The sequence below is a fragment of the Pelobates fuscus genome, chromosome 12 (genome assembly GCF_036172605.1).
Source record: "Pelobates fuscus isolate aPelFus1 chromosome 12, aPelFus1.pri, whole genome shotgun sequence".
NCBI classification, from domain to species: Eukaryota; Metazoa; Chordata; class Amphibia; order Anura; family Pelobatidae; genus Pelobates; species Pelobates fuscus.
The window spans coordinates 43,187,362-43,213,641 of NC_086328.1; positions in this window are offsets into that span (position 1 = coordinate 43,187,362).

Consider the following 26,280-nt stretch of genomic DNA (forward strand, 5'->3'; position numbering starts at 1 on the left):
TATGTATTGGCAGTGTAGTGTCTGGGTGCTGTGTGTGTGTGTCTGGGTGCTGTGTGTGTCTGGGGGTGATGTGTGTGTGGCTGGGGGTGATGTGTGTGTGAGGGGGCTGTTGGTGTTGTTTTTTTATTTAAATGCAAGTATTTTTTGTATTAAATAAAAAAATCACACTAACAGCCCCCTCACACACACACATCACCCCCAGCCACACACACATCACCCCCAGACACACACAGCACCCCCCCACACACACACACAGCACCCCCAGACACACACACATCACACCCAGACACACACAGCACACCCAGACACACACATAGCACCCAGACACACACACACAGCACCCCCAGACACACATGTGGTGCTGTGTTTGTGTCTGGGGGTGCTGTGTGTGTCTGGGGGTGATGTGTGTGAGGGGGCTTTTAGTGTGATTTTTTTATTTAAAATGTATTTTTTTTATTAATAATTAAAAAAAAAAAAAAAAGTTATATTCCCCCCCCCCCCTCCTCCCTTCTTACCTTTATCCTGGGAGGGGATGGGGGGATCCGTGCTGCCGTGCTTCCTTCCCTCCTTCCCTGGTGGTCCAGTGGTGAGAGTGAACTCTAGCCCCTGCAGGCTAGAGTTCACTCTCGCGAGATCTGAGCGTTGCCGCGGTAACCGCGGCAACGCTCAGACCTCGCGAGAGGACCCGGCGGAGCTGCTGGATAGAGCTCCGCCGGTCCTCTCTCCTGCCTCTCTCCCCCACACCCCAGCAAGCGGCCGCCTGGAAGTGTCTCTGGGTCGGTAAAGGGAGATCTTTGATCTCCCCATCGGCCCATGGAGACACACAGCAGGGCCGGCGCTCGGATAGCGCTGGCCCTGCAGGGGCTGGCAGGGGAGATCCTGTGATCTCCCCTGCCGGCCTCGGGCCCACGGCCATCGCGGCCCACCGGGCATTTGCCCGGTATGCCCGATGGCCAGTCCGGGCCTGGAGCCAACTACTATATTTAGAGCAACAAAATCATATGAAGGTACAGGGAGTGCAGAATTATTAGGCAATTTGTATTTTTGAGGATTAATTTTATTATTGAACAACAACCATGTTCTCAATGAACCCAAAAAACTCATTAATATCAAAGCTGAATATTTTTGGAAGTAGTTTTTAGTTTGTTTTTAGTTTTAGCTATTTTAGGGGGATATCTGTGTGTGCAGGTGACTATTACTGTGCATAATTATTAGGCAAATTAACAAAAAACAAATATATACCCATTTCAATTATTTATTTTTACCAGTGAAACCAATATAACATCTCAACATTCACAAATATACATTTCTGACATTCAAAAACAAAACAAAAACAAATCAGTGACCAATATAGCCACCTTTCTTTGCAAGGACACTCAAAAGCCTGCCATCCATGGATTCTGTCAGTGTTTTGATCTGTTCACCATCAACATTGCGTGCAGAAGCAACCCCAGCCTCCCAGACACTGTTCAGAGAGGTGTACTGTTTTCACTCCTTGTAAATCTCACATTTAATGATGGACCACAGGTTCTCAATGGGGTTCAGATCAGGTGAACAAGGAGGCCATGTCATTAGATTTTCTTCTTTTATACCCTTTCTTGCCAGCCACGCTGTGGAGTACTTGGACGCGTGTGATGGAGCATTGTCCTGCATGAAAATCATGTTTTTCTTGAAGGATGCAGACTTCTTCCTGTACCACTGCTTGAAGAAGGTGTCTTCCAGAAACTGGCAGTAGGACTGGGAGTTGAGCTTGACTCCATCCTCAACCCGAAAAGGCCCCACAAGCTCATCTTTGATGATACCAGCCCAAACCAGTACTCCACCTCCACCTTGCTGGCGTCTGAGTCAGACTGGAGCTCTCTGCCCTTTACCAATCCAGCCACGGGCCCATCCATCTGGCCCATCAAGACTCACTCTCATTTCATCAGTCCATAAAACCTTAGAAAAATCAGTCTTGAGATATTTCTAGGCCCAGTCTTGACGTTTCAGCTTGTGTGTCTTGTTCAGTGGTGGTCGTCTTTCAGCCTTTCTTACCTTGGCCATGTCTCTGAGTATTGCACACCTTGTGCTTTTGGGCACAGTGATGTTGCTCTGAAATATGGCCAAACTGGTGGCAAGTGGCATCTTGGCAGCTCCACGCTTAACTTTTCTCAGTTCATGGGCAGTTATTTTGCGTCTTGGTTTTTCCACACGCTTCTTGCGACCCTGTTGACTATTTTGAATGAAACGCTTGATTGTTCGATGATCATGCTTCAGAAGCTTTGCAATTTTAAGAGTGCTGCATCCCTCTGCAAGATATCTCACTATTTTTGACTTTTCTGAGCCTGTCAAGTCCTTCTTTTGACCCATTTTGCCAAAGGAAAGGAAGTTGCCTAATAATTATGCACACCTGATATAGGGTGTTGATGTCATTAGACCACACCCCTTCTCATTACAGAGATGCACATCACCTAATATGCTTAATTGGTAGTAGGCTTTCAAGCCTATACAGCTTGGAGTAAGACAACATGCATAAAGAGGATGATGTGGTCAAAATACTCATTGCCTAATAATTCTGCACTCCCTGTACATCTAAATAAGAATGAGAGAAAAAGAATGTGTGAAAGAAAAACACACAAAGTCTTGTTTAAAATTATTGTTTCCATCATACATATAAGCATCTTGAATGTAAGACAAGGATGCACTTCTAGAGCTCTGGCCCACATTTTTCTGTAAATCATTTACCTGATGTTAGTTGTCCTCTTCTGGCTTTTCATACCCAGGCTGTTTTTAGCTATATTCTAGCAATTATCTCATTGCTTGTTCAGGTGTTCGGCAGTCCTCTTCATGACTATCAACACCACTGATTGAATCTGCAATACTATTTTAAGTTGGTCACTTGCACTCTTTGTCTTCCTTCTTATGTTCCTGTCAACTTATATCTAACAACTTTCCTTCATCCTTCAGTCTTTCTGCCCACAGGTCTCTCCTTCTTCCTACCTTAATGCATTGGTAGCCACTATCATTTCTTGCCCATGTCTTTCCTGTCTCCTTTCTTCTCTTTGCCCTACATGTGACTCAGACCTCAATCCCTCACATTTAGCCTCTATTCACAATTCTAATTGCTAACCTTGTACTCAGCCAAAATGAAAATTTAATGTTTATAAAAACTAATAGGACAATAAAATTAATTTCATATATAGTACCAAAAACACACAAACTACAATAGTATGTATTAACAATATAAGAAAATAATAAGCTGTAACTTCCAGACACACACTAACAGACACACACTCAGTCACTAGCAGACACAAACTAGCAGACACACACACTCACTAACATACACACACACACACACACTCACAGGCAAACACACTAACAGACACACTAACAGACACACACACACACACACTAACAGACACACACACACACTAACAGACACACACAGACACACTAACAGACACACACATGCACACACACTAACAGACACACACACACACACACACTCACTAACAGACACACACTCACTAACAGACACACACACTCACTAACAGACACACATACTCACACACACTCACTAACAGACACACACACACACACACACAAAAACAAACACACACACTCACACTCACTAACAGACACACACACACACACACACACACTCACACTCACTAACAGACACACACACACACACACACACTCACACTCACTAACAGACACACACACACTCACTAACAGACACACACTCACTAACAGACACACACACACTCACTAACAGACACACACACTCACACTCACTAACAGACACACACACACACACACTCACTAACATACACTCACACTCACTAACAGACACTCACACTCACTAACAGACACACACACTCACACTAACAGACACACACACTCACACTAACAGAAACACACACTCGCTAACAGAAACACACACACTAACAGACACACTCACACTCAGTAACAGACAAACACACTCACTAACAGACACAAACTAACAGACACACACTCAGTCACTAGCAGACACAAACTAGCAGACACACACACTCACACAGTCACACACTAACAGACACAATAACAGACACACACACACACTAACACACACACACTCACTAACAGACACACACACTCACTAACAGACACACACTCACTAACAGACACACACACACACACACACACACACACACACACACACACTCACTAACAGACACACACACTCACACTCACTAACAGACACACACACACACTCACACTCACTAACAGACACACACACTCACTAACAGACACTCACACTCACTAACAGACACACACACTCACACTAACAGACACACACACTCACACTAACAGACACACACACTCACACTAACAGAAACACACACTCGCTAACAGAAACACACACACACTAACAGACACACTCACACTCAGTAACAGACAAACACACTCACTAACAGACACACACTAACAGACACACACTCAGTCACTAGCAGGCACAAACTAGCAGACACACACACTCACTAACATACACACACACACACAGTCACACACACACTCACAGTCAAACACACTAACAGACACAGTAACAGACACACACACACACTAACAGACACACACACACACACACACACTCACTAACAGACACACACACGCACAGACACACACACACACACACACACGCACTAACAGACACACACACACACACACTCACTAACAGACACACACACTCACTAACAGACACACACACACTCACTAACAGACACACATACACTTACTACCAGACACACACTCACTAACAGACACACTCACTAACAGACACACACTCACTAACAGACACACACACACACACACACTCACTAACAGACACACACACACTCACACTCACTAACAGACACTCACACTCACTAACAGACACACACACACTCACACTAACAGACACACACACTCACACTAACAGACACACACACACACTCACACTAACAGACACACACACACTCACACTCACACTCACTAACAGACACTCACACTCATTCACTCACATTAACACTTTTTTTTGTTTATACTTTAACCCCCCAGCCTCCTTACCTTTGGGAATGTTGGGGGGGTAATCTTTTTTCCCTGGTGGTCCAGTGGCTGCTGGGCGGTCGGGCGGCGGTGGCAGGCGGCTGGCGAGGGAGCACTTCCTCTGAGCTGTCTGCTCAGCTCCCTCGCGCGCCGCACAGTGAGGCTGGGAGGCGGAGCCGGAATATGACGTCATATTCCGGCTCCCAGCCTCACTGTGCGGCGCGCGAGGGAGCTGAGCAGACAGCTCAGAGGAAGTGCTCCCTCGCCAGCCGCCTGCCAGCGCCGCCCGACCGCCCAGCATGTCTGTTAGCTGCAAGGCTTCCGCAAATGCAGTGTGTGTATAGTGTGTGCAGTGTGTGTATAGTGTATGCAGTGTGTGCAGTGTGTATGCAGTGTGTGTAGAGTGTGTATAGTGTATGCAGTGTGTGTATAGTGTGTGTATAGAGTGTGCAGTGTGTGTATAGTGTGTGCAGTGTGTATGCAGTGTGTGTAGTGTGTGTATGCAGTGTGTGTAGTGTGTGTGTGCATAGTGTGTATGACGTCATATTCCGGCTCCCAGCCTCACTGTGCGGCGCGCGAGGGAGCTGTGCAGACAGCTCAGAGGAAGTGCTCCCTCGCCAGCCGCCTGCCAGCGCCGCCCGACCGCCCAGCATGTCTGTTAGCTGCAAGGCTAACAAGACATTTGCCTTTGGCATTTGGGGGGCGGCTTTTTTTGCCGCCCCCTGGAAAATGCCGCCCAAGGCAAATGCCTTGTTTGCCTCGCGGCTAATACGCCCCTGCATTATGGTCTTCACTATGTATTGTTAATCTTTTATAGGTATAGACAGTGGTTTCCGCCTATCTTTTATATATAGAATTCATTTCATGTTGTGGTCCAGTTTGACTCAGAGAAATTTAAGTAGTGTTGTCGCGAACCCGAAATTTTCGGTTCGCGAACGGCGAACGCGAACTTCCGCAAATGTTCGCGAACGGGCGAACCGTGCGAACCGCCATAGACTTCAATGGACAGGCGAATTTTAAAACACACAGGGACTCTTTCTGGCCACAATAGTGATGGAAAAGTTGTTTCAAGGGGACTAACACCTGGACTGTGGCATGCCGGAGGGGGATCCATGGCAAAACTCCCATGGAAAATTACATAGTTGATGCAGAGTCTGGTTTTAATCCATAAAGGGCATAAATCACCTAACATTCCTAACTTGTTTGGAATAACGTGCTTTAAAACATCAGGTATGATGTTGTATCGATCAGGTAGTGTAAGGGTTACGCCCGCTTCACAGTGACAGACCAAACTCCCCGTTTAACGCACCGCAAACAGTCCTCTATATACAGAGTAAACATGGCTCCCTCTATATACAGAGTAACATGGCTCCCTCTGTATACTGTGTAAACATGGCTCCCCTCTATATACAGTGTAAACATGGCTCCCTCTATATACAGAGTAACATGGCTCCCTCTATATACAGTGTAACATGACTCCCCTCTATATACAGAGTAACATGGCTCCCCTCTATATACAGTGTAAACATGGCTCCTCTCTATATACAGAGTAACATGGCTCCCCTCTATATACAGAGTAACATGGCTCCCCTCTATATACAGTGTAAACATGGCTCCTCTCTATATACAGAGTAACATGGCTCCCCTCTATATACAGAGTAACATGGCTCCCCTCTATATACAGTGTAAACATGGTTCCCTCTATATACAGTGTAAACATGGCTCCTCTCTATATACAGAGTAACATGGCTTCCCTCTATATACCGTGTAAACATGGCTCCCTCTATATACAGAATAACATGGCTTCCCTCTATATACCGTGTAAACATGGCCCCCCTCTGTATATAGAGGGAGCCATGTTACTCTGTATATAGAGGGAGCCATGTTTCCACTGTATATAGTGTAACATGGCTCCCCTCTATATACAGAGTAACATGGCTCCCCTCTATATACAGTGTAAACATGGCTCCTCTCTATATACAGAGTAACATGGCTCCCCTCTATACAGGGGCGTACCTGGAGCATTTGGCACCCGGGGCGGATCCTTTATGTGGCTCCCCCCCTCCCCAACTTTGAAATGTAAAAAACAGCTGCAATTTTTTTTAAATGTATGTTTATGCAGTGTGTGTATAGTGTGTAAAGTGTGTGTATATTGTGTGTATAGTGAGTGTGTATAGTGTGTACAGTGTGTGTATATTGTGTGTATAGTGAGTGTGTATAGTGTGTGTGTATAGTGTGTATAGTGTGTGCAGTGTGTGTATAGAGTGTGTATAGTGTGTGTATGCAGTGTGTGTAGTGTGTGTGTGTAGTGTGTGCATAGTGTATGCAGTGTGTGCATAGTGTGTACAGTGTGTGTATATATTGTGTGTATAGTGTGTGTAGTGTATGTAGTGTGTGTGTATAGTGTGTGCATAGTGTGTACAGTGTGTGTGTAGTGTGTGTAGTGTGTGTATAGTGTGTATAGTGTGTGCAGTGTGTGTATAGTGTGTATGCAGTGTGTGTATAGTGTGTATGCAGTGTGTGTATAGTGTATGCAGTGTGTGTATAGTGTGTGCAGTGTGTGTATAGTGTGTGCAGTGTGTGTATAGTGTATGCAGTGTGTGCAGTGTGTATGCAGTGTGTATAGTGTATGCAGTGTGTGTATAGTGTGTGTATAGAGTGTGCAGTGTGTGTATAGTGTGTGCAGTGTGTATGCAGTGTGTGTAGTGTGTGTATGCAGTGTGTGTAGTGTGTGTGTGTGCATAGTGTGTACAGTGTGTGTATAGTGTGTACAGTGTGTGTGTGTATATTGTGTGTATAGTGTGTGTATATTGTGTGTAGTGTGTGTATAGTGTGTGCAGTGTGTGTATAGTGTGTATGCAGTGTGTGTCCCCAAGCCCCTAGTCACACAACCAAATAAAAAAGCCCCTACCTACCCCCCTCACCCTACAAAAATAGTGAAGGGGGAATAAAATTGCTACCCTGTAAAGTAAAATTCAACTTACTATTCAACGTCTTCTTCTTCTAAAATCTTCATTTTTTTAGCCCCCAAAAAGGCCAAATAAAAAGCCATCATACCCGTCGAACTTAAAAATAAAATAAAAAACCAGAGCACAAAAAAAAATTAATCCATCTTCACCCATGGAGGGCTCCGTGTCAGTGTTTATCAGGGATCCTTAGGATAGGTGTCAATCCATATCTGCCAAGTGACCCTCTTTAGGGGGAACAGTCCCTATTCTGCTCTGTGTCAGTGTCTGGAGGGAGTATCTGCAGTAACACAGGGTGTCTGGAGGGAGTATCTGCAGTAACACAGAGTGTCTGGGGGTAGTATCTACTTGTAACATTTATATGCACAAAAAAAAAAATAATAAATTGAAAAAAAAATAAAAAATGGTTGCAGCTTCCGAATTAATCTAAAATGGATGCTGTCCAGTAGGTGGGAGGGTCTGCTAGGGAGGGTGTGCTGCTGATTGGCTGTAATGTGTCTGCTGACTGTGAGGTACAGGGTCAAAGTTTACTCAATGATGACGAATAGGGGGCGGACGCGGTGGCGGTGGCGGACGCGAACATGCTATGTTCGCCGGGAACTATTCGCCAGCGAACAGTTCGGTACATCACTAAATTTAAGTACTAAAATACCAAACAAATTTAAGAAAGTAATTAAGGTAGCCAAAAAAAGTATGCCTATTGCTGTTTTGACATGCACCTAACTGCTATAGTATTGCCTGTCCTAATGGTTACACAATATCAGGCACTTTTGTAATGCCAATTCTGAGGTGCCAAAATTAGATCATCAAATAGCGAGAAAGTGAGAGAACTGTTATAGCGATTGAGTGTAATCTTTTCCTTTTGCTTTTTTGTATTAATTAAAAAAAATGAGTAATGGAGTACCAGGAGTAATTTTAAGTTGAAAATGTGGGATTTTTTTTTTTTTAGAAATGAAAAGAAAAAGGTCAGTAGACAATTATTCGTACATTCACATTTCTGTTGCCATTAATTAAACTGAGTACTCTATTAAAGTATATAATCTGATGACAAGTGGTAGCAGGTGCAGCTGATGTCACAGCTGTCTGTTGGATGAGGCGATACTTTAGTAGATACAGATGGACTTTGAATGGTGGACAAGATGCAGGAGGTGAGTGCACACTAGATGTCGGAGAATATGCATCTGCCTGTCCCCTCCACATTCTGGCTAATCATACTCATTGTTGAGCAGGTCTTAGGCAAGAGGTAAAAGTGCTATGTCTGCAGTGGTGGGAAAAACAGAATTCTCATCAAGAGATTCATCACCACCAATACCAGAAACTGGGACCACTAAGTATGCACTAAAGAGTGGTTCTGAGGTTCTAATGACCCCCACAAAGAACTTATCTAGGGTCACTAGCTGTGGTAAATGGAACTGCAGTGCAAATGGATGCTCCAGAACACGTTGTTGCAGCATGATATGGATGGGAAAAACCATCTGCCTCCTGGGTGTTGAATCAGAATATCAGACTTGATGCTACTCCCACTATCCTCAGGTTAAATACTACTAATAGTGGTGGTGCTGGAGGCAGTGGTGGTAGACATGTTTAGACTCTCAGAAGCCATGGCTCTATTGCTGATGGTGAATATGGAAACAGTACTTCCCCTACTCCTACCCTACCTCAATTTTGTTTTGGGATATAATGTGACACTGATGATGGTGGGTTTGTCTTTATTATTATCATATTTTTTTTTATCTCAGTGATTGGAAATTGTGTAAACAAACACCTTTATTCAGTAAAAATAGGTGTTTATGTTGCAAAATGAGTTGGTACTTGCTGGGTTTATTACTGTAGCCAGGGCCGGATTAAGAGCCCAGTGGGCCTGGTGCTGATAATTATGATGGGCCTAATTACAAAATCTTATTGACCAAAAACACTAAAACAGTCCTACCTCCTAAGCGTCATGTATCTGATGGAGAAGATGCTGTAGGGAAACTCATAGGATGCAACTATGAGAAAACACATACCCTTTGCTAATCTCATGCTTTCATCTTTCAAGTAAACCCATACCCCCTAACAGCAGTGTCCAGTAAAGCAGGAAGTCTATGGATGCGGTAAAATGGTGGGCTACTGACACAAATCACCTAACCAGAACGGCTGAAAGGGCGAACATACACAAAAAGGGGGAATGTCTGTGTCCCTATGTCTCCCAGTCCCTTAGTGTTTGTGTCCTCATGTCTCCCAGTGTCCCTATGTCACTAGGGGACATTGAGAGACATTGGGACACTGGGAGACATGGGGACACAGATACTAGGGAACACTGGGAGACCTGGGAAATCTGAGACTCTTGGGGACACTGGGTGACAGACACGAGGGGACACGGGGAGACATGGGGCACTGAGCCACTGTGATATATAGGGGACACTGGAGACTTGATAAAAACCTGGGTACAGGTCAAAATGTTGCGGTGTCCAATAAACCTGCTTAAAGCTATCACAGTGAGTGCCTGAGATTTTTTTCTTTTATACTAGGGGACACAGACACTACGGGCACAGAGACACTACGGGCACAGAGACACTATGGGCACAGAGACACTACGGGCACAGAGACACTACGGGCACATAGAGACATGGGGCACTGAGACACTGACATAGGGGACACTGATACATAGGGGACATTGGAGACTTGATAAAGACCTGGGTACAGGTCGAAACGTTGTGGTGTCCAATAAACCTGCCTAAATCTATCACAGTGAGTGCCTGAGATTTTTTCTTTTATACTAGGGGACACTGAGACACTAGGAGACATGGGGACACAGAGACATTGGGAGATTAGGGGACTTTGGGAGTCTAGGGAACACTGAGACACTAGGGACACTGGCACACTACAGACACTGAGAGACACCAGGGACACATGGGGATACTGAGATACTAGGGACACTGGCTGGGAGACATGGGGACACTGCCATGTCTCCTATGTCTCAAAGTCGCCCAGTGTCCCCATGTCTCCCTGTGTCTCCATGCCTTTCAGTGTCCCCATGTCGCCCAGTGTCCCCTAGTGTTTGTATCCCCATGTCTCCCAGTGTCCCTTAGAGTATGTGTCCTCATGTCTCCCAGTGTCCTGATGTCACTAGGACACTAGGGGACACTTAGAGACATGGGGACACTGGGAGACATGGGGCCACTGAGCCACTAGGGACAGTGGCTGGGAGACATGGGGACACAGACTAGGGGCCACTGGGAGACATGGGGTCACTGTGTCCCTAGTGTCTCAGGGTCATGGGCGTCCGAATGGGGGGGTAAAGGGGGGTAATTTCCCCCCCCCCCTGATTTTTCAGCTTGTGCTGCTATTTTTCATTTTAGTGTGAGAATACAGTGCAATACCAGCGCTGGCCAGTAGGTGGCGCTGTGAATTGAGAAAGGCAAAAAGCTACAGCTAATCCCTGCCTCTCTCTCATGACTGAAACCGCAGGGGAGCAGCACAAAGGCAGCCTACAGAGCAGGTAAGTGAGGGATGGGGGGGTGGGGGAGACCGCATAGAGGAAGGTAAAGTAGAAGGAGCAGAAAGGTTCTGCAAGGGGCAGGAGGGGTCAGCAAGGAATAGAAAGGGGCAGCAAGAAGCAATAAGGGGTCGAAAGGTTTTCATGGAGCAGGAGGGTAAAGTAGAAGGAGCAGCAAGGAGCAGGAGGGGTCAGCAAGGAGCAGGAGGGGTCAGCAAGGAGTAGAAAGGGTCTGCAAGAGGCAGGAGGGGTCAGCAAGGAATAGGAAGGGGATGCAGGAAGGGGTAGGGACAGTCTGCAAGGAGCAGGAAGAGGCAGCAAGGAGTAGGAAGAGGCAGTATGGAGCAGGAAGGGGCAGCAAGGAGTAGGAAGGGGCAGCAAGGAGTAGGAAGAGGCAGCAAGGAGTAGGAAGAGGGAACAGGAAACAATATCAGTGTTAATGTGTTCACTTTTATTTACTGAGTGTCAGGAAACACAGAGGGCCGCTGGGCAGGGGTGCCGCTGATTGGCTAAAACATTGTTGGCTAAAACATTTTTATGAATCGGGAACTAGCGATTGGCTTAGAGTGTCAGCTGACCACTCTAGCCAATCAGCGGCACCCATGCCCAACGTCAATCTGCACTTCCTGACACTCTGTTTCAGAAGTCGAATACCACTGAGCGACCTGGAGATCTGGAGCTGAAGGAAGCCTTTGGGGGTAAATCATTTGAGAGCAGTTTCACCCCTTCAAAGAAAGAGCACGCAGGGGCCTCTTTGCATCACAGCATTTTCATTTAGATAAAGTTGTTATGGTGACCAGAATGTTCCTGTAATTTGATGAAAGGAACACTATAGTGTCAGGAATAAAAACATATATTCCTGACACCATAGTTGTGAAAACGCTATTCATCCTTGCTTTATGTGAAAATGACTATGCTCCTCCCCTTTCATGACACTGTCAAAAAGGGGCCAAGCATGGATGTCATTACAATTATGCCCCCCCCCCCCCCCCACGGAAAAATTCCTGCGGACGTCCATGCTCAGGGTCCCCATGTTCCCCAGTGTCCCAATGTATCAGCGTCCCCATGTCTCGGAGCTGCTGTCTGGACACTCTGTGCAGAGCTGCTCCCCCGCGGATCAGTGAGTAGAGAGAGGCAGGGAGGGAGATGCCGTAACTTCTTATCACTGCCTCTCTCCACACAAACAGCGACCCCTACTGGCCGGCGCTGGTATTGCAGAATAATCTATGTTTATACTGAGACAGACATTTGTGTTGCCGGTATTACTGCAATATCGGCACCAGCTAGGCAGCCTCAAATACCTGAGAAATACTTCTGAGAAATACCTGGAAACCCTAAGAAATACATGAGAAATATCTGGCAACCCTAAGAGTAGTGTGTAAAAAAAAAAAAAAAAAAATGTAAAAAAAAAAAATTTTTTTTTTTTTTTTTTTTTAAACCAATGGGCCTATTCCATGGGCCTGGGCCTGGAGCTGCAGCTCCATCAGCCCCTATGTTAATCCGGCCCTGACTGTAGCGTTATTGTGTTTGAATTTAAGAAACATTGCACAGTGCTCGCACACTTGCACAGCACACACTGGACTGAACAAGCTCAGAAAAATAATGATACAGGATTTTCTTTCACCAAACACTAAGCAGAAATAAAAACTGTCAAACTGTAAAATAGGGATTACAAGGTGCTGTTTAGTAGCAGTGGTTAGTAGTGCGAGTGTGACCCTACACTAACCATAAACAGCAGTGTCACACTAGGATGATTGGCATAGGCTATCTCTACCTATCAAAGCTTGTGTGAATGCCAATGTGGTGGTAGCTAGGCAAGAACCTTTACTGAACAATACACTTACCAAATATATTCCCTTTCTACAAACAGTTAAAGGGAAACTATAGTGCCTAGAAAAAACTTGTTTCCGTTGCACTATAGCTTCCCACTCTGTCAAAGACCCCCCAACCAGGTGCAGAAGGGGTTAAAAATCTTATCAATTACCTTGGTCCAGGGCTGATGTACCTCATCTCTGGCTTAGGTCCGCCTTCTCTCCTTATCCTCCAACGTCAGCCGGTGGGTGGAGACCTAATGTACATGAGCGGCAATGGCATTTTTATTTCCCTATAGGAAAGCTTTCCTATGGGGATTCCAGTGATGCTTTCCTATGGGGATTCCAGTGATGCTGGAAGTCCTCATGCATAGCGTGAGGGTGTTCATTGTCATTTAGGCAACCAAAAGTTGCCCTACAATCCGCAAGTCCCACTAGTGGCTGTTTGGTAGACAGCCATTGGAGGTAGAGTTTATCCATGAAGGTAATTATTGCAGTTAACAAAAAGCTGTAATGATTACCTTTGCAGGATTAAGCATGCTGGGGCACTCACCCAGGCTACTTCAATGAGCTTAATTGGTCTGGGTGCTTACAGTGTCCCTTTAACAAAAAAACTTTTAAGAACTATATATTACCAGCCAAGTCTCATAGGATAAGTAACAAAACTGGAATCTCCTATCCCACACTCAGAGTTATTTCATATGTTTGCTAGCTATATAGATACAGCAGAAAACTAAACCTATTCTAGTCTCACACTAGAATCAGTAACAATGGCTATCTATCACACAGTGACATCAAAGGTGAAACACACCGTATCACTGCTGGTCTGTCTCTCTCAATAGCTGCAGTCAAAGTGTCTAGTCAAATTCTGCTTGGACGTATAGTCTCTTGACCTGTGAATAAAAAGATTTATTGGCTGTCCCCTAACTATCAATCATTTTCTTTTCACCTCTTGATTAGACAGGAGATCCCTCCCACAAGATTGGTCAGACCTCTTGTCCATCAAAGCAAACTAGACTGTTTATTTGCCCCCACAAAAAAAAAAAAAAAAACACAGCCTCATTTTAATTCTACCTATTTTTTTTTTCTGGTGCAGGAAAAGCACTCCAAGTCACAAATGAAAACTTGGCATATTTCGACTTTTGTAAGTTGGTGTTCTCAAGCATTTTGGTGCATTGGAGCTCAGAAACCAGAATTTCATCCAATTACTCAATCAGATTAGAGACTAAAACAATGGTGTGCTTGGACTATTTGTCCTAATAATTCACAAAAATGAAAAATGTTCCCAGAACCCTGTCATTAATGAAATAAGATTTTATTTAATGAATATTTCCTAAATGCCTATCTTTAGGTGATTCAATTTAGGTCTATGAATATAACATTAAATTAATAATGATTTGGGTAATAAGTCATATTTAATGAAATGTTGAGTTTTGGATGTATAAGTCTTTTTTCAATGTTGATAATTAGGTAGGTATCTACATTATTTATATAAGTATTTGGCTTGAAAACAAAGTTATATTGCTGTTATTTTTAATGTGAATTTCATTTTATGAAATGATACTTGAATTATAATTGAAGAAGCCTGGACTGAGTTAAATATGTGGGGACTTAATAAAGAATGACAAAAGACTATCATTTCCAGTATCGTAAGCATTGTGTGAAAGCTCAACTGCAATTCCTTCCCCCGGACTTATGACCACAGTTCCACCAATTGTATAAGGGAGGAGGCATGATGTTTGGAAGTAAGAACTGTTGATTGATAGGATGACATCATTGGAAGAAGCTCGGGTGGTGGGTGAAACGCATCACATTACACGTTATCATGGAGGCAGAACCGAAAAATAGAGTATTTGGCTGGCATTTTGATACAACTGCATAGCAAAATAGTGGGAACCTGGCTGGGAAGCCCACCAGGACTTCCAGTAAGCAGTTCTGTATTTTATTTTACCTTAATTATTTTTTTTGTATTGCACCATTGGCTTCTTCTGTTTTGGTCTCTCCCTATCAAGACTTCAATAAAGAGTGTCTCAGATTCTTCAGAAAGTGTGTGGGATATGTCCCTCTCCAGGGAAGCCATCTATACCCAGAGCAGGTTTGATGGGGCTCTGGGAAATGTTTTGCTTTTTTTTATGAATTATTAGGATAATTAGTCCAAGTGCATCATTGTTTTGGTTCTTAATTTGATTGTGGTGTCACATTTTGTGTGCTGCTGGTACAAATAAACACATGAACATAATGTTGTTTTGGTCCCTATTATTACCACTGGATGTATATATAAGCACCTACACAGTGTTCTTGATCTAAGCGCTCATTCTACCTTTTGGTTGTATTTAAATACTCAATCAGCCTGAATATTTGGTGAATAACAGATTGGCCCGAAACAAGTCTCCAAGTCTATTGATTGCATCAAGTGAAGACAAAAAAGTGACAAAATACAAGAACAAAACAACAGCAAAGAAAGAAAGGTTTATTTTCTATTACCTTGATTCACCTGTTACGTGAACATGCTGATAGCCCTTATTGCAGTAGATTAAAATTGAATGTGTAGTCACCAAATTGAGACTGAAAATAAAAATTAAGACAATATAAAAATACTATGTTAATAAAATATTCAACTAATTGTTTTTTTCATGTGAATACATAGGTCTGACATGTTTTTAAAACTAAGCAGGTAGGGTAGTACTTCATTAAAAAACTTACCAAAAAAATAAGTGTTTTAGACTGGTACTGAGCCAAGAAAATGAATATCCTCCATAGGAAAAGTAAGGCAATAAAATGAAAAGCAGACACCAAACTCAATTTAAAATTTGAAAGCAAACTTTTTGGCAGCTTTATTATGCAGTATTTTGTACAAAATAGGTCTTTGAGATTGCATGTCATTATAGCCTATGTTCTAACTTGTATACAATATTTCCTTTTAAAAAAAAAAGTAAATACTTAAGTTACCAAAAAAAAATTACTATCTAGGTTTCTAAATGAACTTGTGTCGATTTGTATTTGTTGACCTTGACTGTTCTTTATGAGTAGATATTCTCTATGAAGTTATATATTTATAAGGTACCTGTTAACATTTTGTTCATACATAACAGATGGCAAAACTATTTAACAGATGTATGGTGAACCAGAATCCATCCGCATTTTTTTTATATACATGCTAAGCCTTTGAAAAATCACCTACACATTTTAAGTGCTAAAACATCTGTTGCGCTCAAACAATAATGTAAAATGTATCCATAACTACAGATCTGCATATCAGTCTCAAACTGATTTCTCAAAATTGTGCATCAAACTCAAAACTCATACTGCATGGAGATATATTAATTATATTTATAGTAAAGCTGGTAGATTTGGAACTGTTAAAACTACAACTCCCATAATCCTTTGCCTGAAGATCTGATAAACCCATATCTTAGATATCTTAGATTTTCTATTCTTATTATGGGAAAATTCTCATACCTGCTAACTATAAACAATGTATTCTACATAGCTTTTGTCAATAAGTAATACTAATATTTTGAGTTATATATGCATCAGGGGACAACACAACAGAACAGAACACCTAACATGTAATATGTTTTATGTAATATTCATAAAAGTAATTTGCATACACACGTATATATGTAGGTAATAATTATGGTTTTAGGCAGATGTTTTGGGTTTTGGCTATTTTATTATTGTTAGAAATCTGTTAATAATGCTTACAAAATATTTTTTAAAAAGTGATAGGTAATTCAAATCTTTTAGATTATGCATCATTTTGCTAACAATGTTTTAGAAAAAGTCTATCATATAATATCATCTTAAAAAAAGATGTCAGATCCTGCATGTCTCTACAGCCATGGATTTATATAGTAACAGAAGGAACTGTTCTAAATAAATAAATAAGAGAGAGAGAGAGAGAGAGAGAGGGAGAGAGAGAGAGAGAGAGAGAGAGAGAATACATCAGTGGAGGCTCGTCCATAGGGGCCCTTGGTGCACCAGTTTTTAGGTGGGGGAGGGGGGAAATATTTGCAGTAGTTAGAAAACACTAAGATTCTTTTTTCTGGAGGGGAGGGTTGAATGCCAAAATAATATGGGGAAACAAAGTGTTTTTTAATTACATAATAGGTTTCAGTTCTGCAGAGCACTTCCCAACGCATTGGTCGCTGTTTGGAGAAACTAACCTGTGAGCATCTAGGCATGTCAAAATAATGGACCTATTTTGAAATCTGGCCATGTTTCAGGAGGTTTTGCACATGCCTAGTCTCTTTTAAAGAGGGATTTTAGGAATTTCCATGGAGTTGCTATTGTCACTATATTTTCAGAACAGAGGTGACTCAATTTTGTAACAGAATGTAAAGACAGACAAAGTTTTTTTTCCCCCTCTCTATAACTCTATTCATTCAAGCCTGAAGCTAAGGAATGCGACTTGTGTAAACATATGCAGAGATAAGGCATGGTGTTTGCAGCAGGGGCGGAATGAATGCTACAACCCAGAGACAAATATATATATATATATATATATATATATATATACACATACACACACACGCACACTATCCACATATAACTTACTAATATTATATTAATCAAATATAATTAGTACTATGTTAATAATATAGAATAGTCATGGATATAATATCAATGAAGAAACGCCATATTATTTACTAATGTTAGTGGAATATGTGTAATCTTAACTACAGTTTCTCACAAGAAATCCAGACAGGATCACCAAATGACAGATAACCCTAAGTAATTAATTTTACTTTCTAAAAAAAAGTTCCATTGTAAGGAAAGGTGAAATTAAGGTTAGGATGTGCCAATTCTAAAGTTATGACTGAAAATGCAGACGCTATGTCTTGTAGAAGTGAACGAAAATGCTTTGAAGAGGACAGCTTCTGTGATGTATAGTAACCATAAGAGAGAACGAAAATGACAAAAATGACGTCAAACGCATCACGAAACACAGTTAACCCATTATACAAAAAGGTAAATGGACCCCCTGACAAGAATTTTCGGAGATGTAATTGTGCCATTTACTGACCAAAATCTAGATGATAGTCTGTAGGGAAGACACGCCCACAGTTCGCTATCGGTTACTATTAACTAGTGACGTACAGGGAATTTCTCCTTTAAAAAATTAAGGACAAAGGGAAGAGAGGGAACTCTCAAAGACTCTGGACTGATACTCAAACTCTCTGGACTGACACTCAAACTCACACCTAACATCTAAGATCTGACATCTGGAGCCAAAGCTGGACACACCTAATTCTTTTTATTTTTTTTAACTAACAATTAACTTTGAAATTCTCTAAAATTCAGAACTCTGAAAAACGTTTCTATTTTCATACAATTCTCTCATCATACTTGCATTCAAAATTCCTGGGATATATATATACATATCTGATAGAAAATCTACAACCTAACTGGTAATTATGCTAGTTTCATTTAATTAAATTAAATTAATTAAGCTTTACGAATAGCAGGAATATATATATATATATATATATATATATATATATATATATATATATAAATGTTGGTCAGATTTAAATTATTAGAAATCATAATTAGCTAAGGAATATATGGTTATAAACATTGCATTCTTGCAGGTGGAATAAAGATAGAAACATAGAAACATAGAAACATAAAATGTGACGGCAGATAAGAACCATTCGGCCCATCTAGTCTGCCCAATTTTCTAAATACTTTCATTAGTCCATGGCCTTTTCTTATAGTTAGGATAGCCTAATGCCTATCCAACGCATGCTTAAACTCCTTTACTGTGTTAACCTCTACCACTTCAGCTGGAAGGCTATTCCATGCATCCACTACCCTCTCAGTAAAGTAATACTTCCTGATAATATTTTTAAACCTTTGTCCCAAAAATTTAAGACTATGTCCTCTTGTTGTGGTAGTTTTTCTTCCTTTAAATATAGTCTCCTCCTTTACTGTGTTGATTCCCTTTATGTATTTAAATGTTTCTATCATATCCCCCCTGTCTCGTCTTTGCTCCAAGCTATACATGTTAAGATTCTTTAACCTTTCCTGGTAAGTTTTATCCTGCAATCCATGAACCAGTAAAACCCTTCTTTGAACTCTCTCTAATAAATCAATATCCTTCTGAAGATATGGTCTACAGTACTGTGTACAGTACTCCAAGTGAGGTCTCACCAGTGTTCTGTATAATGGCATGAGCACTTCCCTCTTTCTACTGCTAATACCTCTCCCTATACAACCAAGCATTCTGCTAGCATTTCCTGCTGCTCTATTACATTGTCTGCCTACCTTTAAGTCATCAGAAATAATCACCCCTAAATCCCTTTCCTCAGATGTTGAGGTTAGGAGTCTATCGAATATTCTGTACTCTGCCCTTGGGTTTTTACGTCCAAGATGCATTATCTTGCACTTATCCACATTAAATGTCAGTTGCCACAACTCTGACCATTTTTCTAGTTTACCTAAATCATTTGCCATTTGTCTTATCCCTCCTGGAACATCAACCCTGTTACATATCTTAGTATCATCTGCAAAAAGACACACCTTGCCATCAAGACCTTCTGCAATATCACTAATAAAAATATTAAAGAGAATGGGTCCAAGTACAGATCCCTGAGGTACCCCACTGGTGACAAGCCCAAGCTTCGAATATACTCCATTGACTACAACCCTCTGTTGCCTGTCACTCAACCACTGCCTTACCCTTTCAACAATATTGGAATCCAAACTCAAAGATTGTAGTTTATTGATAAGCCTTCTATGTGCAACAGAGTCAAAAGCCTTACTGAAATCTAGGTAAGCAATGTCTACTGCACCACCCTGATCTATAATTTTATTTACCCAATCAAAAAAATCAATAAGATTAGTTTGGCATGATCTCCCTGAAGTAAACCCATGTTGTCTCTGATCTTGAAATCCATGTGTTTTTAGATGTTCAACAATCCTATCCTTTAACATTGTTTCCATCACTTTCCCCACTACTGAAGTAAGGCTTACTGGCCTATAGTTGCCCGACTCCTCCCTATTACCTTTCTTGTGAATGGGCACAACATTCACTAACTTCCAATCTTCTGGGACTACTCCTGTTAACAATGATTGGTTAAATAAATCTGTTAATGGTTTTGCTAGTACACCACTAAGCTCTTTTAATAGCTTTGGGTGCATTCCATCAGGTCCCATTGACTTATTTGTCTTTACTTTTGACAGTTGAAATAGAACCTCTTCCTCTGTAAACTCACGTGTAATAAATCACTCATTTATCCTTTTTCTTAACTGAGGTCCCTTTCCTTCATTTTCATCTGTAAATACCGAACAAAAATATTCATTGAGGCAGTCAGCTAGACCTTTATCCTCACCTACATACCTTCCTTCTTTTGTTTTTAATCTAACTAATCCTTGTTTTACTTTTCTTTTCTCATTTATGTATCTAAAAAAAGTGTTGTTCCCCTTTTTTACTGACTGTGCTATTTTCTCTTCTGTGTGTGATTTGGAAGCTCTTACAACTTGCTTAACCTCTTTCTGCCTAATCTTATAGGTCATTCTGTCTTCCTCACTCTGTTTTTTTTTATAATTACTAAATGCTAACGTTTTGTTTTTTACTATTTTGGCCACATTTGCGGAGTACCACAGTGGTTTCTTGGATTTTTTGCTTTTACTGACGAGCCTAATGCAATTTTCTGTTGCCTTCAGTAGTGCAACTTTTAAATAATCCCATTTCTTTTGGACTCCATTTAAATTGCTCCAGTCTGATAATGACTCCTTTACACATATTCTAATTTTAGAAAAGTCTGTTTTTCTAAAGTCTAAAACTTTTGTTTTTGTGTGGTGTGACTCAGTCACTGTTCTTATATTAAACCACACTAACTGATGATCACTGGATCCTAAACTTTCACCTACAGTAATATCTGATACCAAATCTCCATTTGTTAACACTAAATCTAGTATGGCCTCTTTACGAGTTAGCTCCTCAACGACTTGTTTTAGAGACAATCCCAGTAGGGAGTTTAGAATATGTGTGCTCCTGGCACAAGTAGCTATTTTTGTTTTCCAATTCACATCAGGAAGATTAAAGTCACCCATGATGATAACTTCCCCCTTCATTGTCATTTTAGCTATTTCTTCAACTAGTAGATGATCTAACTCTTCAATTTGTCCTGGGGGCCTATAAATCACACCTACACGAGTTACTGTGTGATTACCAAATTCTAACGTAACCCAAACGGACTCTAAATGGAGTAGTTGGATACCCAAAAAAGGGGAAGCAACTGGGTGTGTGTCTGGGGGCGACCAAGACAGGGGGTAACCCTCACATACATGTGTTAGTTGAGAAGTAGACCTGGGTAGGTCAAACGAGGTAGGGCGCCCCCAAACGGACTCTATGTTCACCTCACTAACCTTTATTAGGCTAGATTTTATGCTATCCTTCACATACAGGGCCACCCCTTCCCCTTTCTTGCCTTCCCTGTCTTTTCTATATAAAGAGTACCCTGGTATTGCTATATCCCAGTCATTTTTCTCATTATACCATGTCTCAGTAACAGCGACCAAATCTACACTATCAGTTGCCATTATTGCCACAAGTTCATGGAACTTATTCCTTAAACTGCGAGCATTTGTAGACATGACTCTAAGCTTATCATTTTTTAACACACTTGCTACAGGCACCTTCTGTCCTTTTTTGGGGGGACAATTGGATTGAGGTTTTATCATCTTTTGCCCCCCCCCCCCCCCCTCCTAGTTTAAATACATCCTAGCATCCTGGACTGCTCACTGAGAACATTTGTTTCCTTTTGAGAAAGATGCAAACCATATTTTTTGTACAGTTTATTTCCATTCCAAACAGAACTACCATGAGCAATAAAGCCAAATCCTTGCTCCCGACACCATTCAGATAACGATATATTAATGGTAAATTTGCCAAATGTTAGCATACCAAATTTTTATCCAGAGGTATTGACTTGTTCGGATATTAAAGACAGTGAATCTTAATTAGAAAAGTTAAAATTCTGCAAATGTAAAATCTGGTTAGAATTATTCTTATTGGATGGACATAGGAATGGTGAATGATCTGATATGAGAATTATTGTAGTTAGAATAGGATATCTTGCCTATGAGATTTGTAGCTAGCAGTGAAAGAGTTAATTCAGTGTGAATTTACTGTCAGCCAAAGTTTTATTGCTTTACGCTGTGCTGCTTTGAGATGCTGTGTTCTGTGTTAAGTTAATTTCTAAAAGAAATGTCCTGTCGTAAATCTTGTTGACAACTGTTGCATATAACTTGCTTTTAGTGGTCTACATTGTGTTGAAACCCCTGCCATATTGTAAACTTATGTTATACCTAAATATGCACTGATATATCACACATGTTACATATTATTATTAGTATTGTATTATTATTCTCACAATAAATTATATTTTTATAATTAATTTGTGATTAATGTGTGAAATAAAATCTACTAATTAAACTTACTCTAGGATCTATGAGAATTAAATTAGTGGGTAATTCTCAGCGTTAAATCATTAATTGGGGAAACCGTGGCAAGATATACATTTTTGATATAATAAAAAATATTAAATACATTTTTGATACTTTTTATGAAATTATTATTTTAATATTTATCACCCCATAAATATCCTCACACTAGAAGCGGCTGTCCATGAGTGGAAGCATGCTATTGGCCTCTCTATTTAGAGGCCATCACTGGCTCCTAGATCCAGGTGGTTACATTACCCACCGATTAGAGAAGTAAGAGATAATCTTGTAAGCAGCACAGGGAGAGCACAGCAACAGCAGCTCCTGACCCCTGTCAAATATAAGAGTATGATAATATGATATTTTTCTCTTCCCCAAAAGCCAAGGAAGCCAAGAGATGACAAAGAGAAGGGGACGTTTCTGGCACACAGCACTGTGCTACCTGTCACTAATAGTTTTAATAACTCCTCCTGCACATACCCACCATCTTCTATAAAGTGCGTAGTCACTCTACAGTTGAGATACTCATGATGTAGCTAGTTGAAAAGTTGTGAAGCTTCAAACTGCAGGACCGGGACTGTGACTCAGAGAACTGTGAAGATTCCGATTTCAGTCTGTTTTCATCTGTAATGATTGTGGCTTCTGTTAAATATTACAATGTAATTATACTGCCAGCTGCAAGGAGTCTATCAGTACCATGCCACTTTAACCATGTGCACGCTGTGCGCTGAGAGCTAATGGAGTAGCTGACATTTTCCATAGCAGAAGCAATATTTAATATAAAGCTAACGTTATTGTAGCAGCAGCACCACTGAAGATGAGATCATGAAAGGGAGACCTCAGAGAGGGCTAGGGAAATAAACAGAGAGTGAGCTGGAGCATTATACAGAGACATGTGGGTTTCTCTGTTTTCTTCACTGTGTGGGATAATTATGAGTATCTCCTTATTGTGCTCAGCTCTGTTGTTCTCTGTGTTTTACGGAGCTCTATCTGTTGTGTGAGTATCTATGTGGTCTACTCAGGTCTGTGTATTTTATAGGTATATTTTTATTGTGCCCAGCTCAGTGTGTTATGTCTTTCTCAGCTGTTTGTGGTATGGTTATCTCTGTATTGTAATCAACTCTATTGTATTGTATGTGCTCAACTTGTTTTAGTGGATGAGTCTCTCTGTAGTATGCACGGTCCTCTGTATTGTATGAGTATCTATGTACTGTATATGGAGTAGTAAAATTCTGGGGTAGGAGTCTGGCACCACAATAATATATTTCATGTATTAACTTTTGAATGTATACGCAGCAATGCTGTAATTCAGTCTGAAATTTAAGACAAAAAAAAATAAAAAAATACAGAGTAAAATCTCTATTCCTAGCACTATACTTTCCTGTGACTCCTCCCTCTCCCCCCAACAGTGTGAGGGTTAATAAATCCATACTGTACTCACCAGATTACAGCCCTAAGCTCCCTCATGCTGGGTCGGCCCTCCACCACCTCTGATGTCACCCGAAGGAGGGCACTAATGCTCATGCACAGCAAGCACATTAGGCCCTCTCCATAGGAGAGCATTTAACCAATGCTAGATGTCCTTATGCAGAGTGCGAGAGTCCAGTATCAGTTAGGTGACCAAAAGTTGCCTAGCAAGCACAAAGTGCCTCTAGTGGCTGTCTGATTGACAGCCTCTAGAGGCGTTCTTAACCCGGTAATGTAATTATTGCACTTTTTCAGAAACTGCAATAATTAACATTGCAAGGTTAACGGGACAGGGGCAATGCACCCAGGCCACTTCAAAGATATGAATTGGTAAGGGTATCTATAGTATCCCTTTAAAGTGTTTTACAAAATGTTCAAGGCAAACCTTTTCATGACCTGTAGGTATAAATGTCAGTTTATATATTGTGTGGAGGTATTCATTGATGTAGCGGATCATGCATTGTATCTTTTTTGACTGTGTATACAATTCCATAAGATAAAAGGAGAAAGTTGTCTGGGTGAGATTTTTAAATGTTGTTTTTATCGAATGTGTTAACTTCAGAATCATTAGTATTGATTCACCTATTTCTGTTGGGTGAAAAGCTGATGTTAATTTGCATGCTTCGAGGAGTAATCTGCACAAATATTTCACTGACTACTAAAAGTTAAGCAAATAGAAGCAGATTATTTTAATTGCTGCTAATGCAAGTTGCAAAAGCCTCTATAATTGTTATTTGTAATTATCACCGAGATGGTTCAGGATAATTAGCATAATGAATGAAATGCAATTACATTTTAGAAGGATTGATGCCCCATTCCTATTTTACAGAATGCAAAAAAATATATTCAATTGTACAATAATTAGACTGTTCTATATATGCAAGTTATGTTTTTTTCTCTTCATTCTAAACCATCGACACATAACTTGACCATTATATGAAATCTTTTATGAATTCTTCTCTCAAAGATTCTATTTTTTCTTGCCTTTTCTCAGTCCTTCAACTACGACTTGCTATCAGTTATGCCATCTGTTATTCCATCCCTTTGCTTTCAATCATGAACATTCAGCTTTCTGTTTGCTCTACTAAAATATCCTAAATATAGAAGAACTCAAATTCTCTGATGAGAATGATGCTTATTTTGTACTATCTAGTGCATGGGTAGGCAACCATCGGCAGATCAACCATCTCCAGATGTTGTGGACTACATCTCCCACAGCCAAAATGCTGGAGTGCCGAAGGTTGCCTACCCCTGATCTAGGGGATTACATATCATATATAACATTGTTTTGGGGATATATTGTAATTAAAGCAAACATTACTGAAAATAATAAAAAAAAAACTCCAATAGTAGAGTATGTCAAATCAAAAGCATTTAAAGTGGAGATTACAAACAAGCAGCTCTACATACTCATGTAGGAATACCCACCTCCCCACACATGACCCTAAACAGTTTAAAATGTTTAATTTTAAAAAGCACCACTCCTTTTAGGCTCCCATTTAGGCTCCGGTACATGTGAGTGGTCTGATTTACTACATATACTCACACAGTGTACAGTTATCATCTGCACTCTAGTCTTTTTCTTTCTGTATTTTTATGTATTAGATGCATATTCCTGTGTATATCAAGGTTGTGAGGAGTAAGCAACCCTTGCTTCTATCCAGCGCTCCACTATGGTATAGGTTTTTTCACTTGTACCAACTTTTAAACTGATAGAATTGAAAATAAATAGGATCTATCAGAATTTTAGGAGGATAGTATACAGTATATATGTATATGGAATCTAAAAATCTTGAGGTGCTTGAGTACAATGTGATTTTTTTCTCAAATGGCCTGTACTTGGCCAACTACTCAGATCCTGGGACAATGGAACAAGGTCCCAAATCACTCTCCAGTGTCCTGCTTCTGAGGACAGCTTAACGGAATCTCCAATAAATGTGCTGTTCATGTCCATTATTAAACAAGCTCCTTTCTATACATGTCTGTTTTAGGGTATTTCTGCCCACCCATATATAATTGCTTCTGTACATGACCAGACCTGGATTCCAGCCTGTTAAAA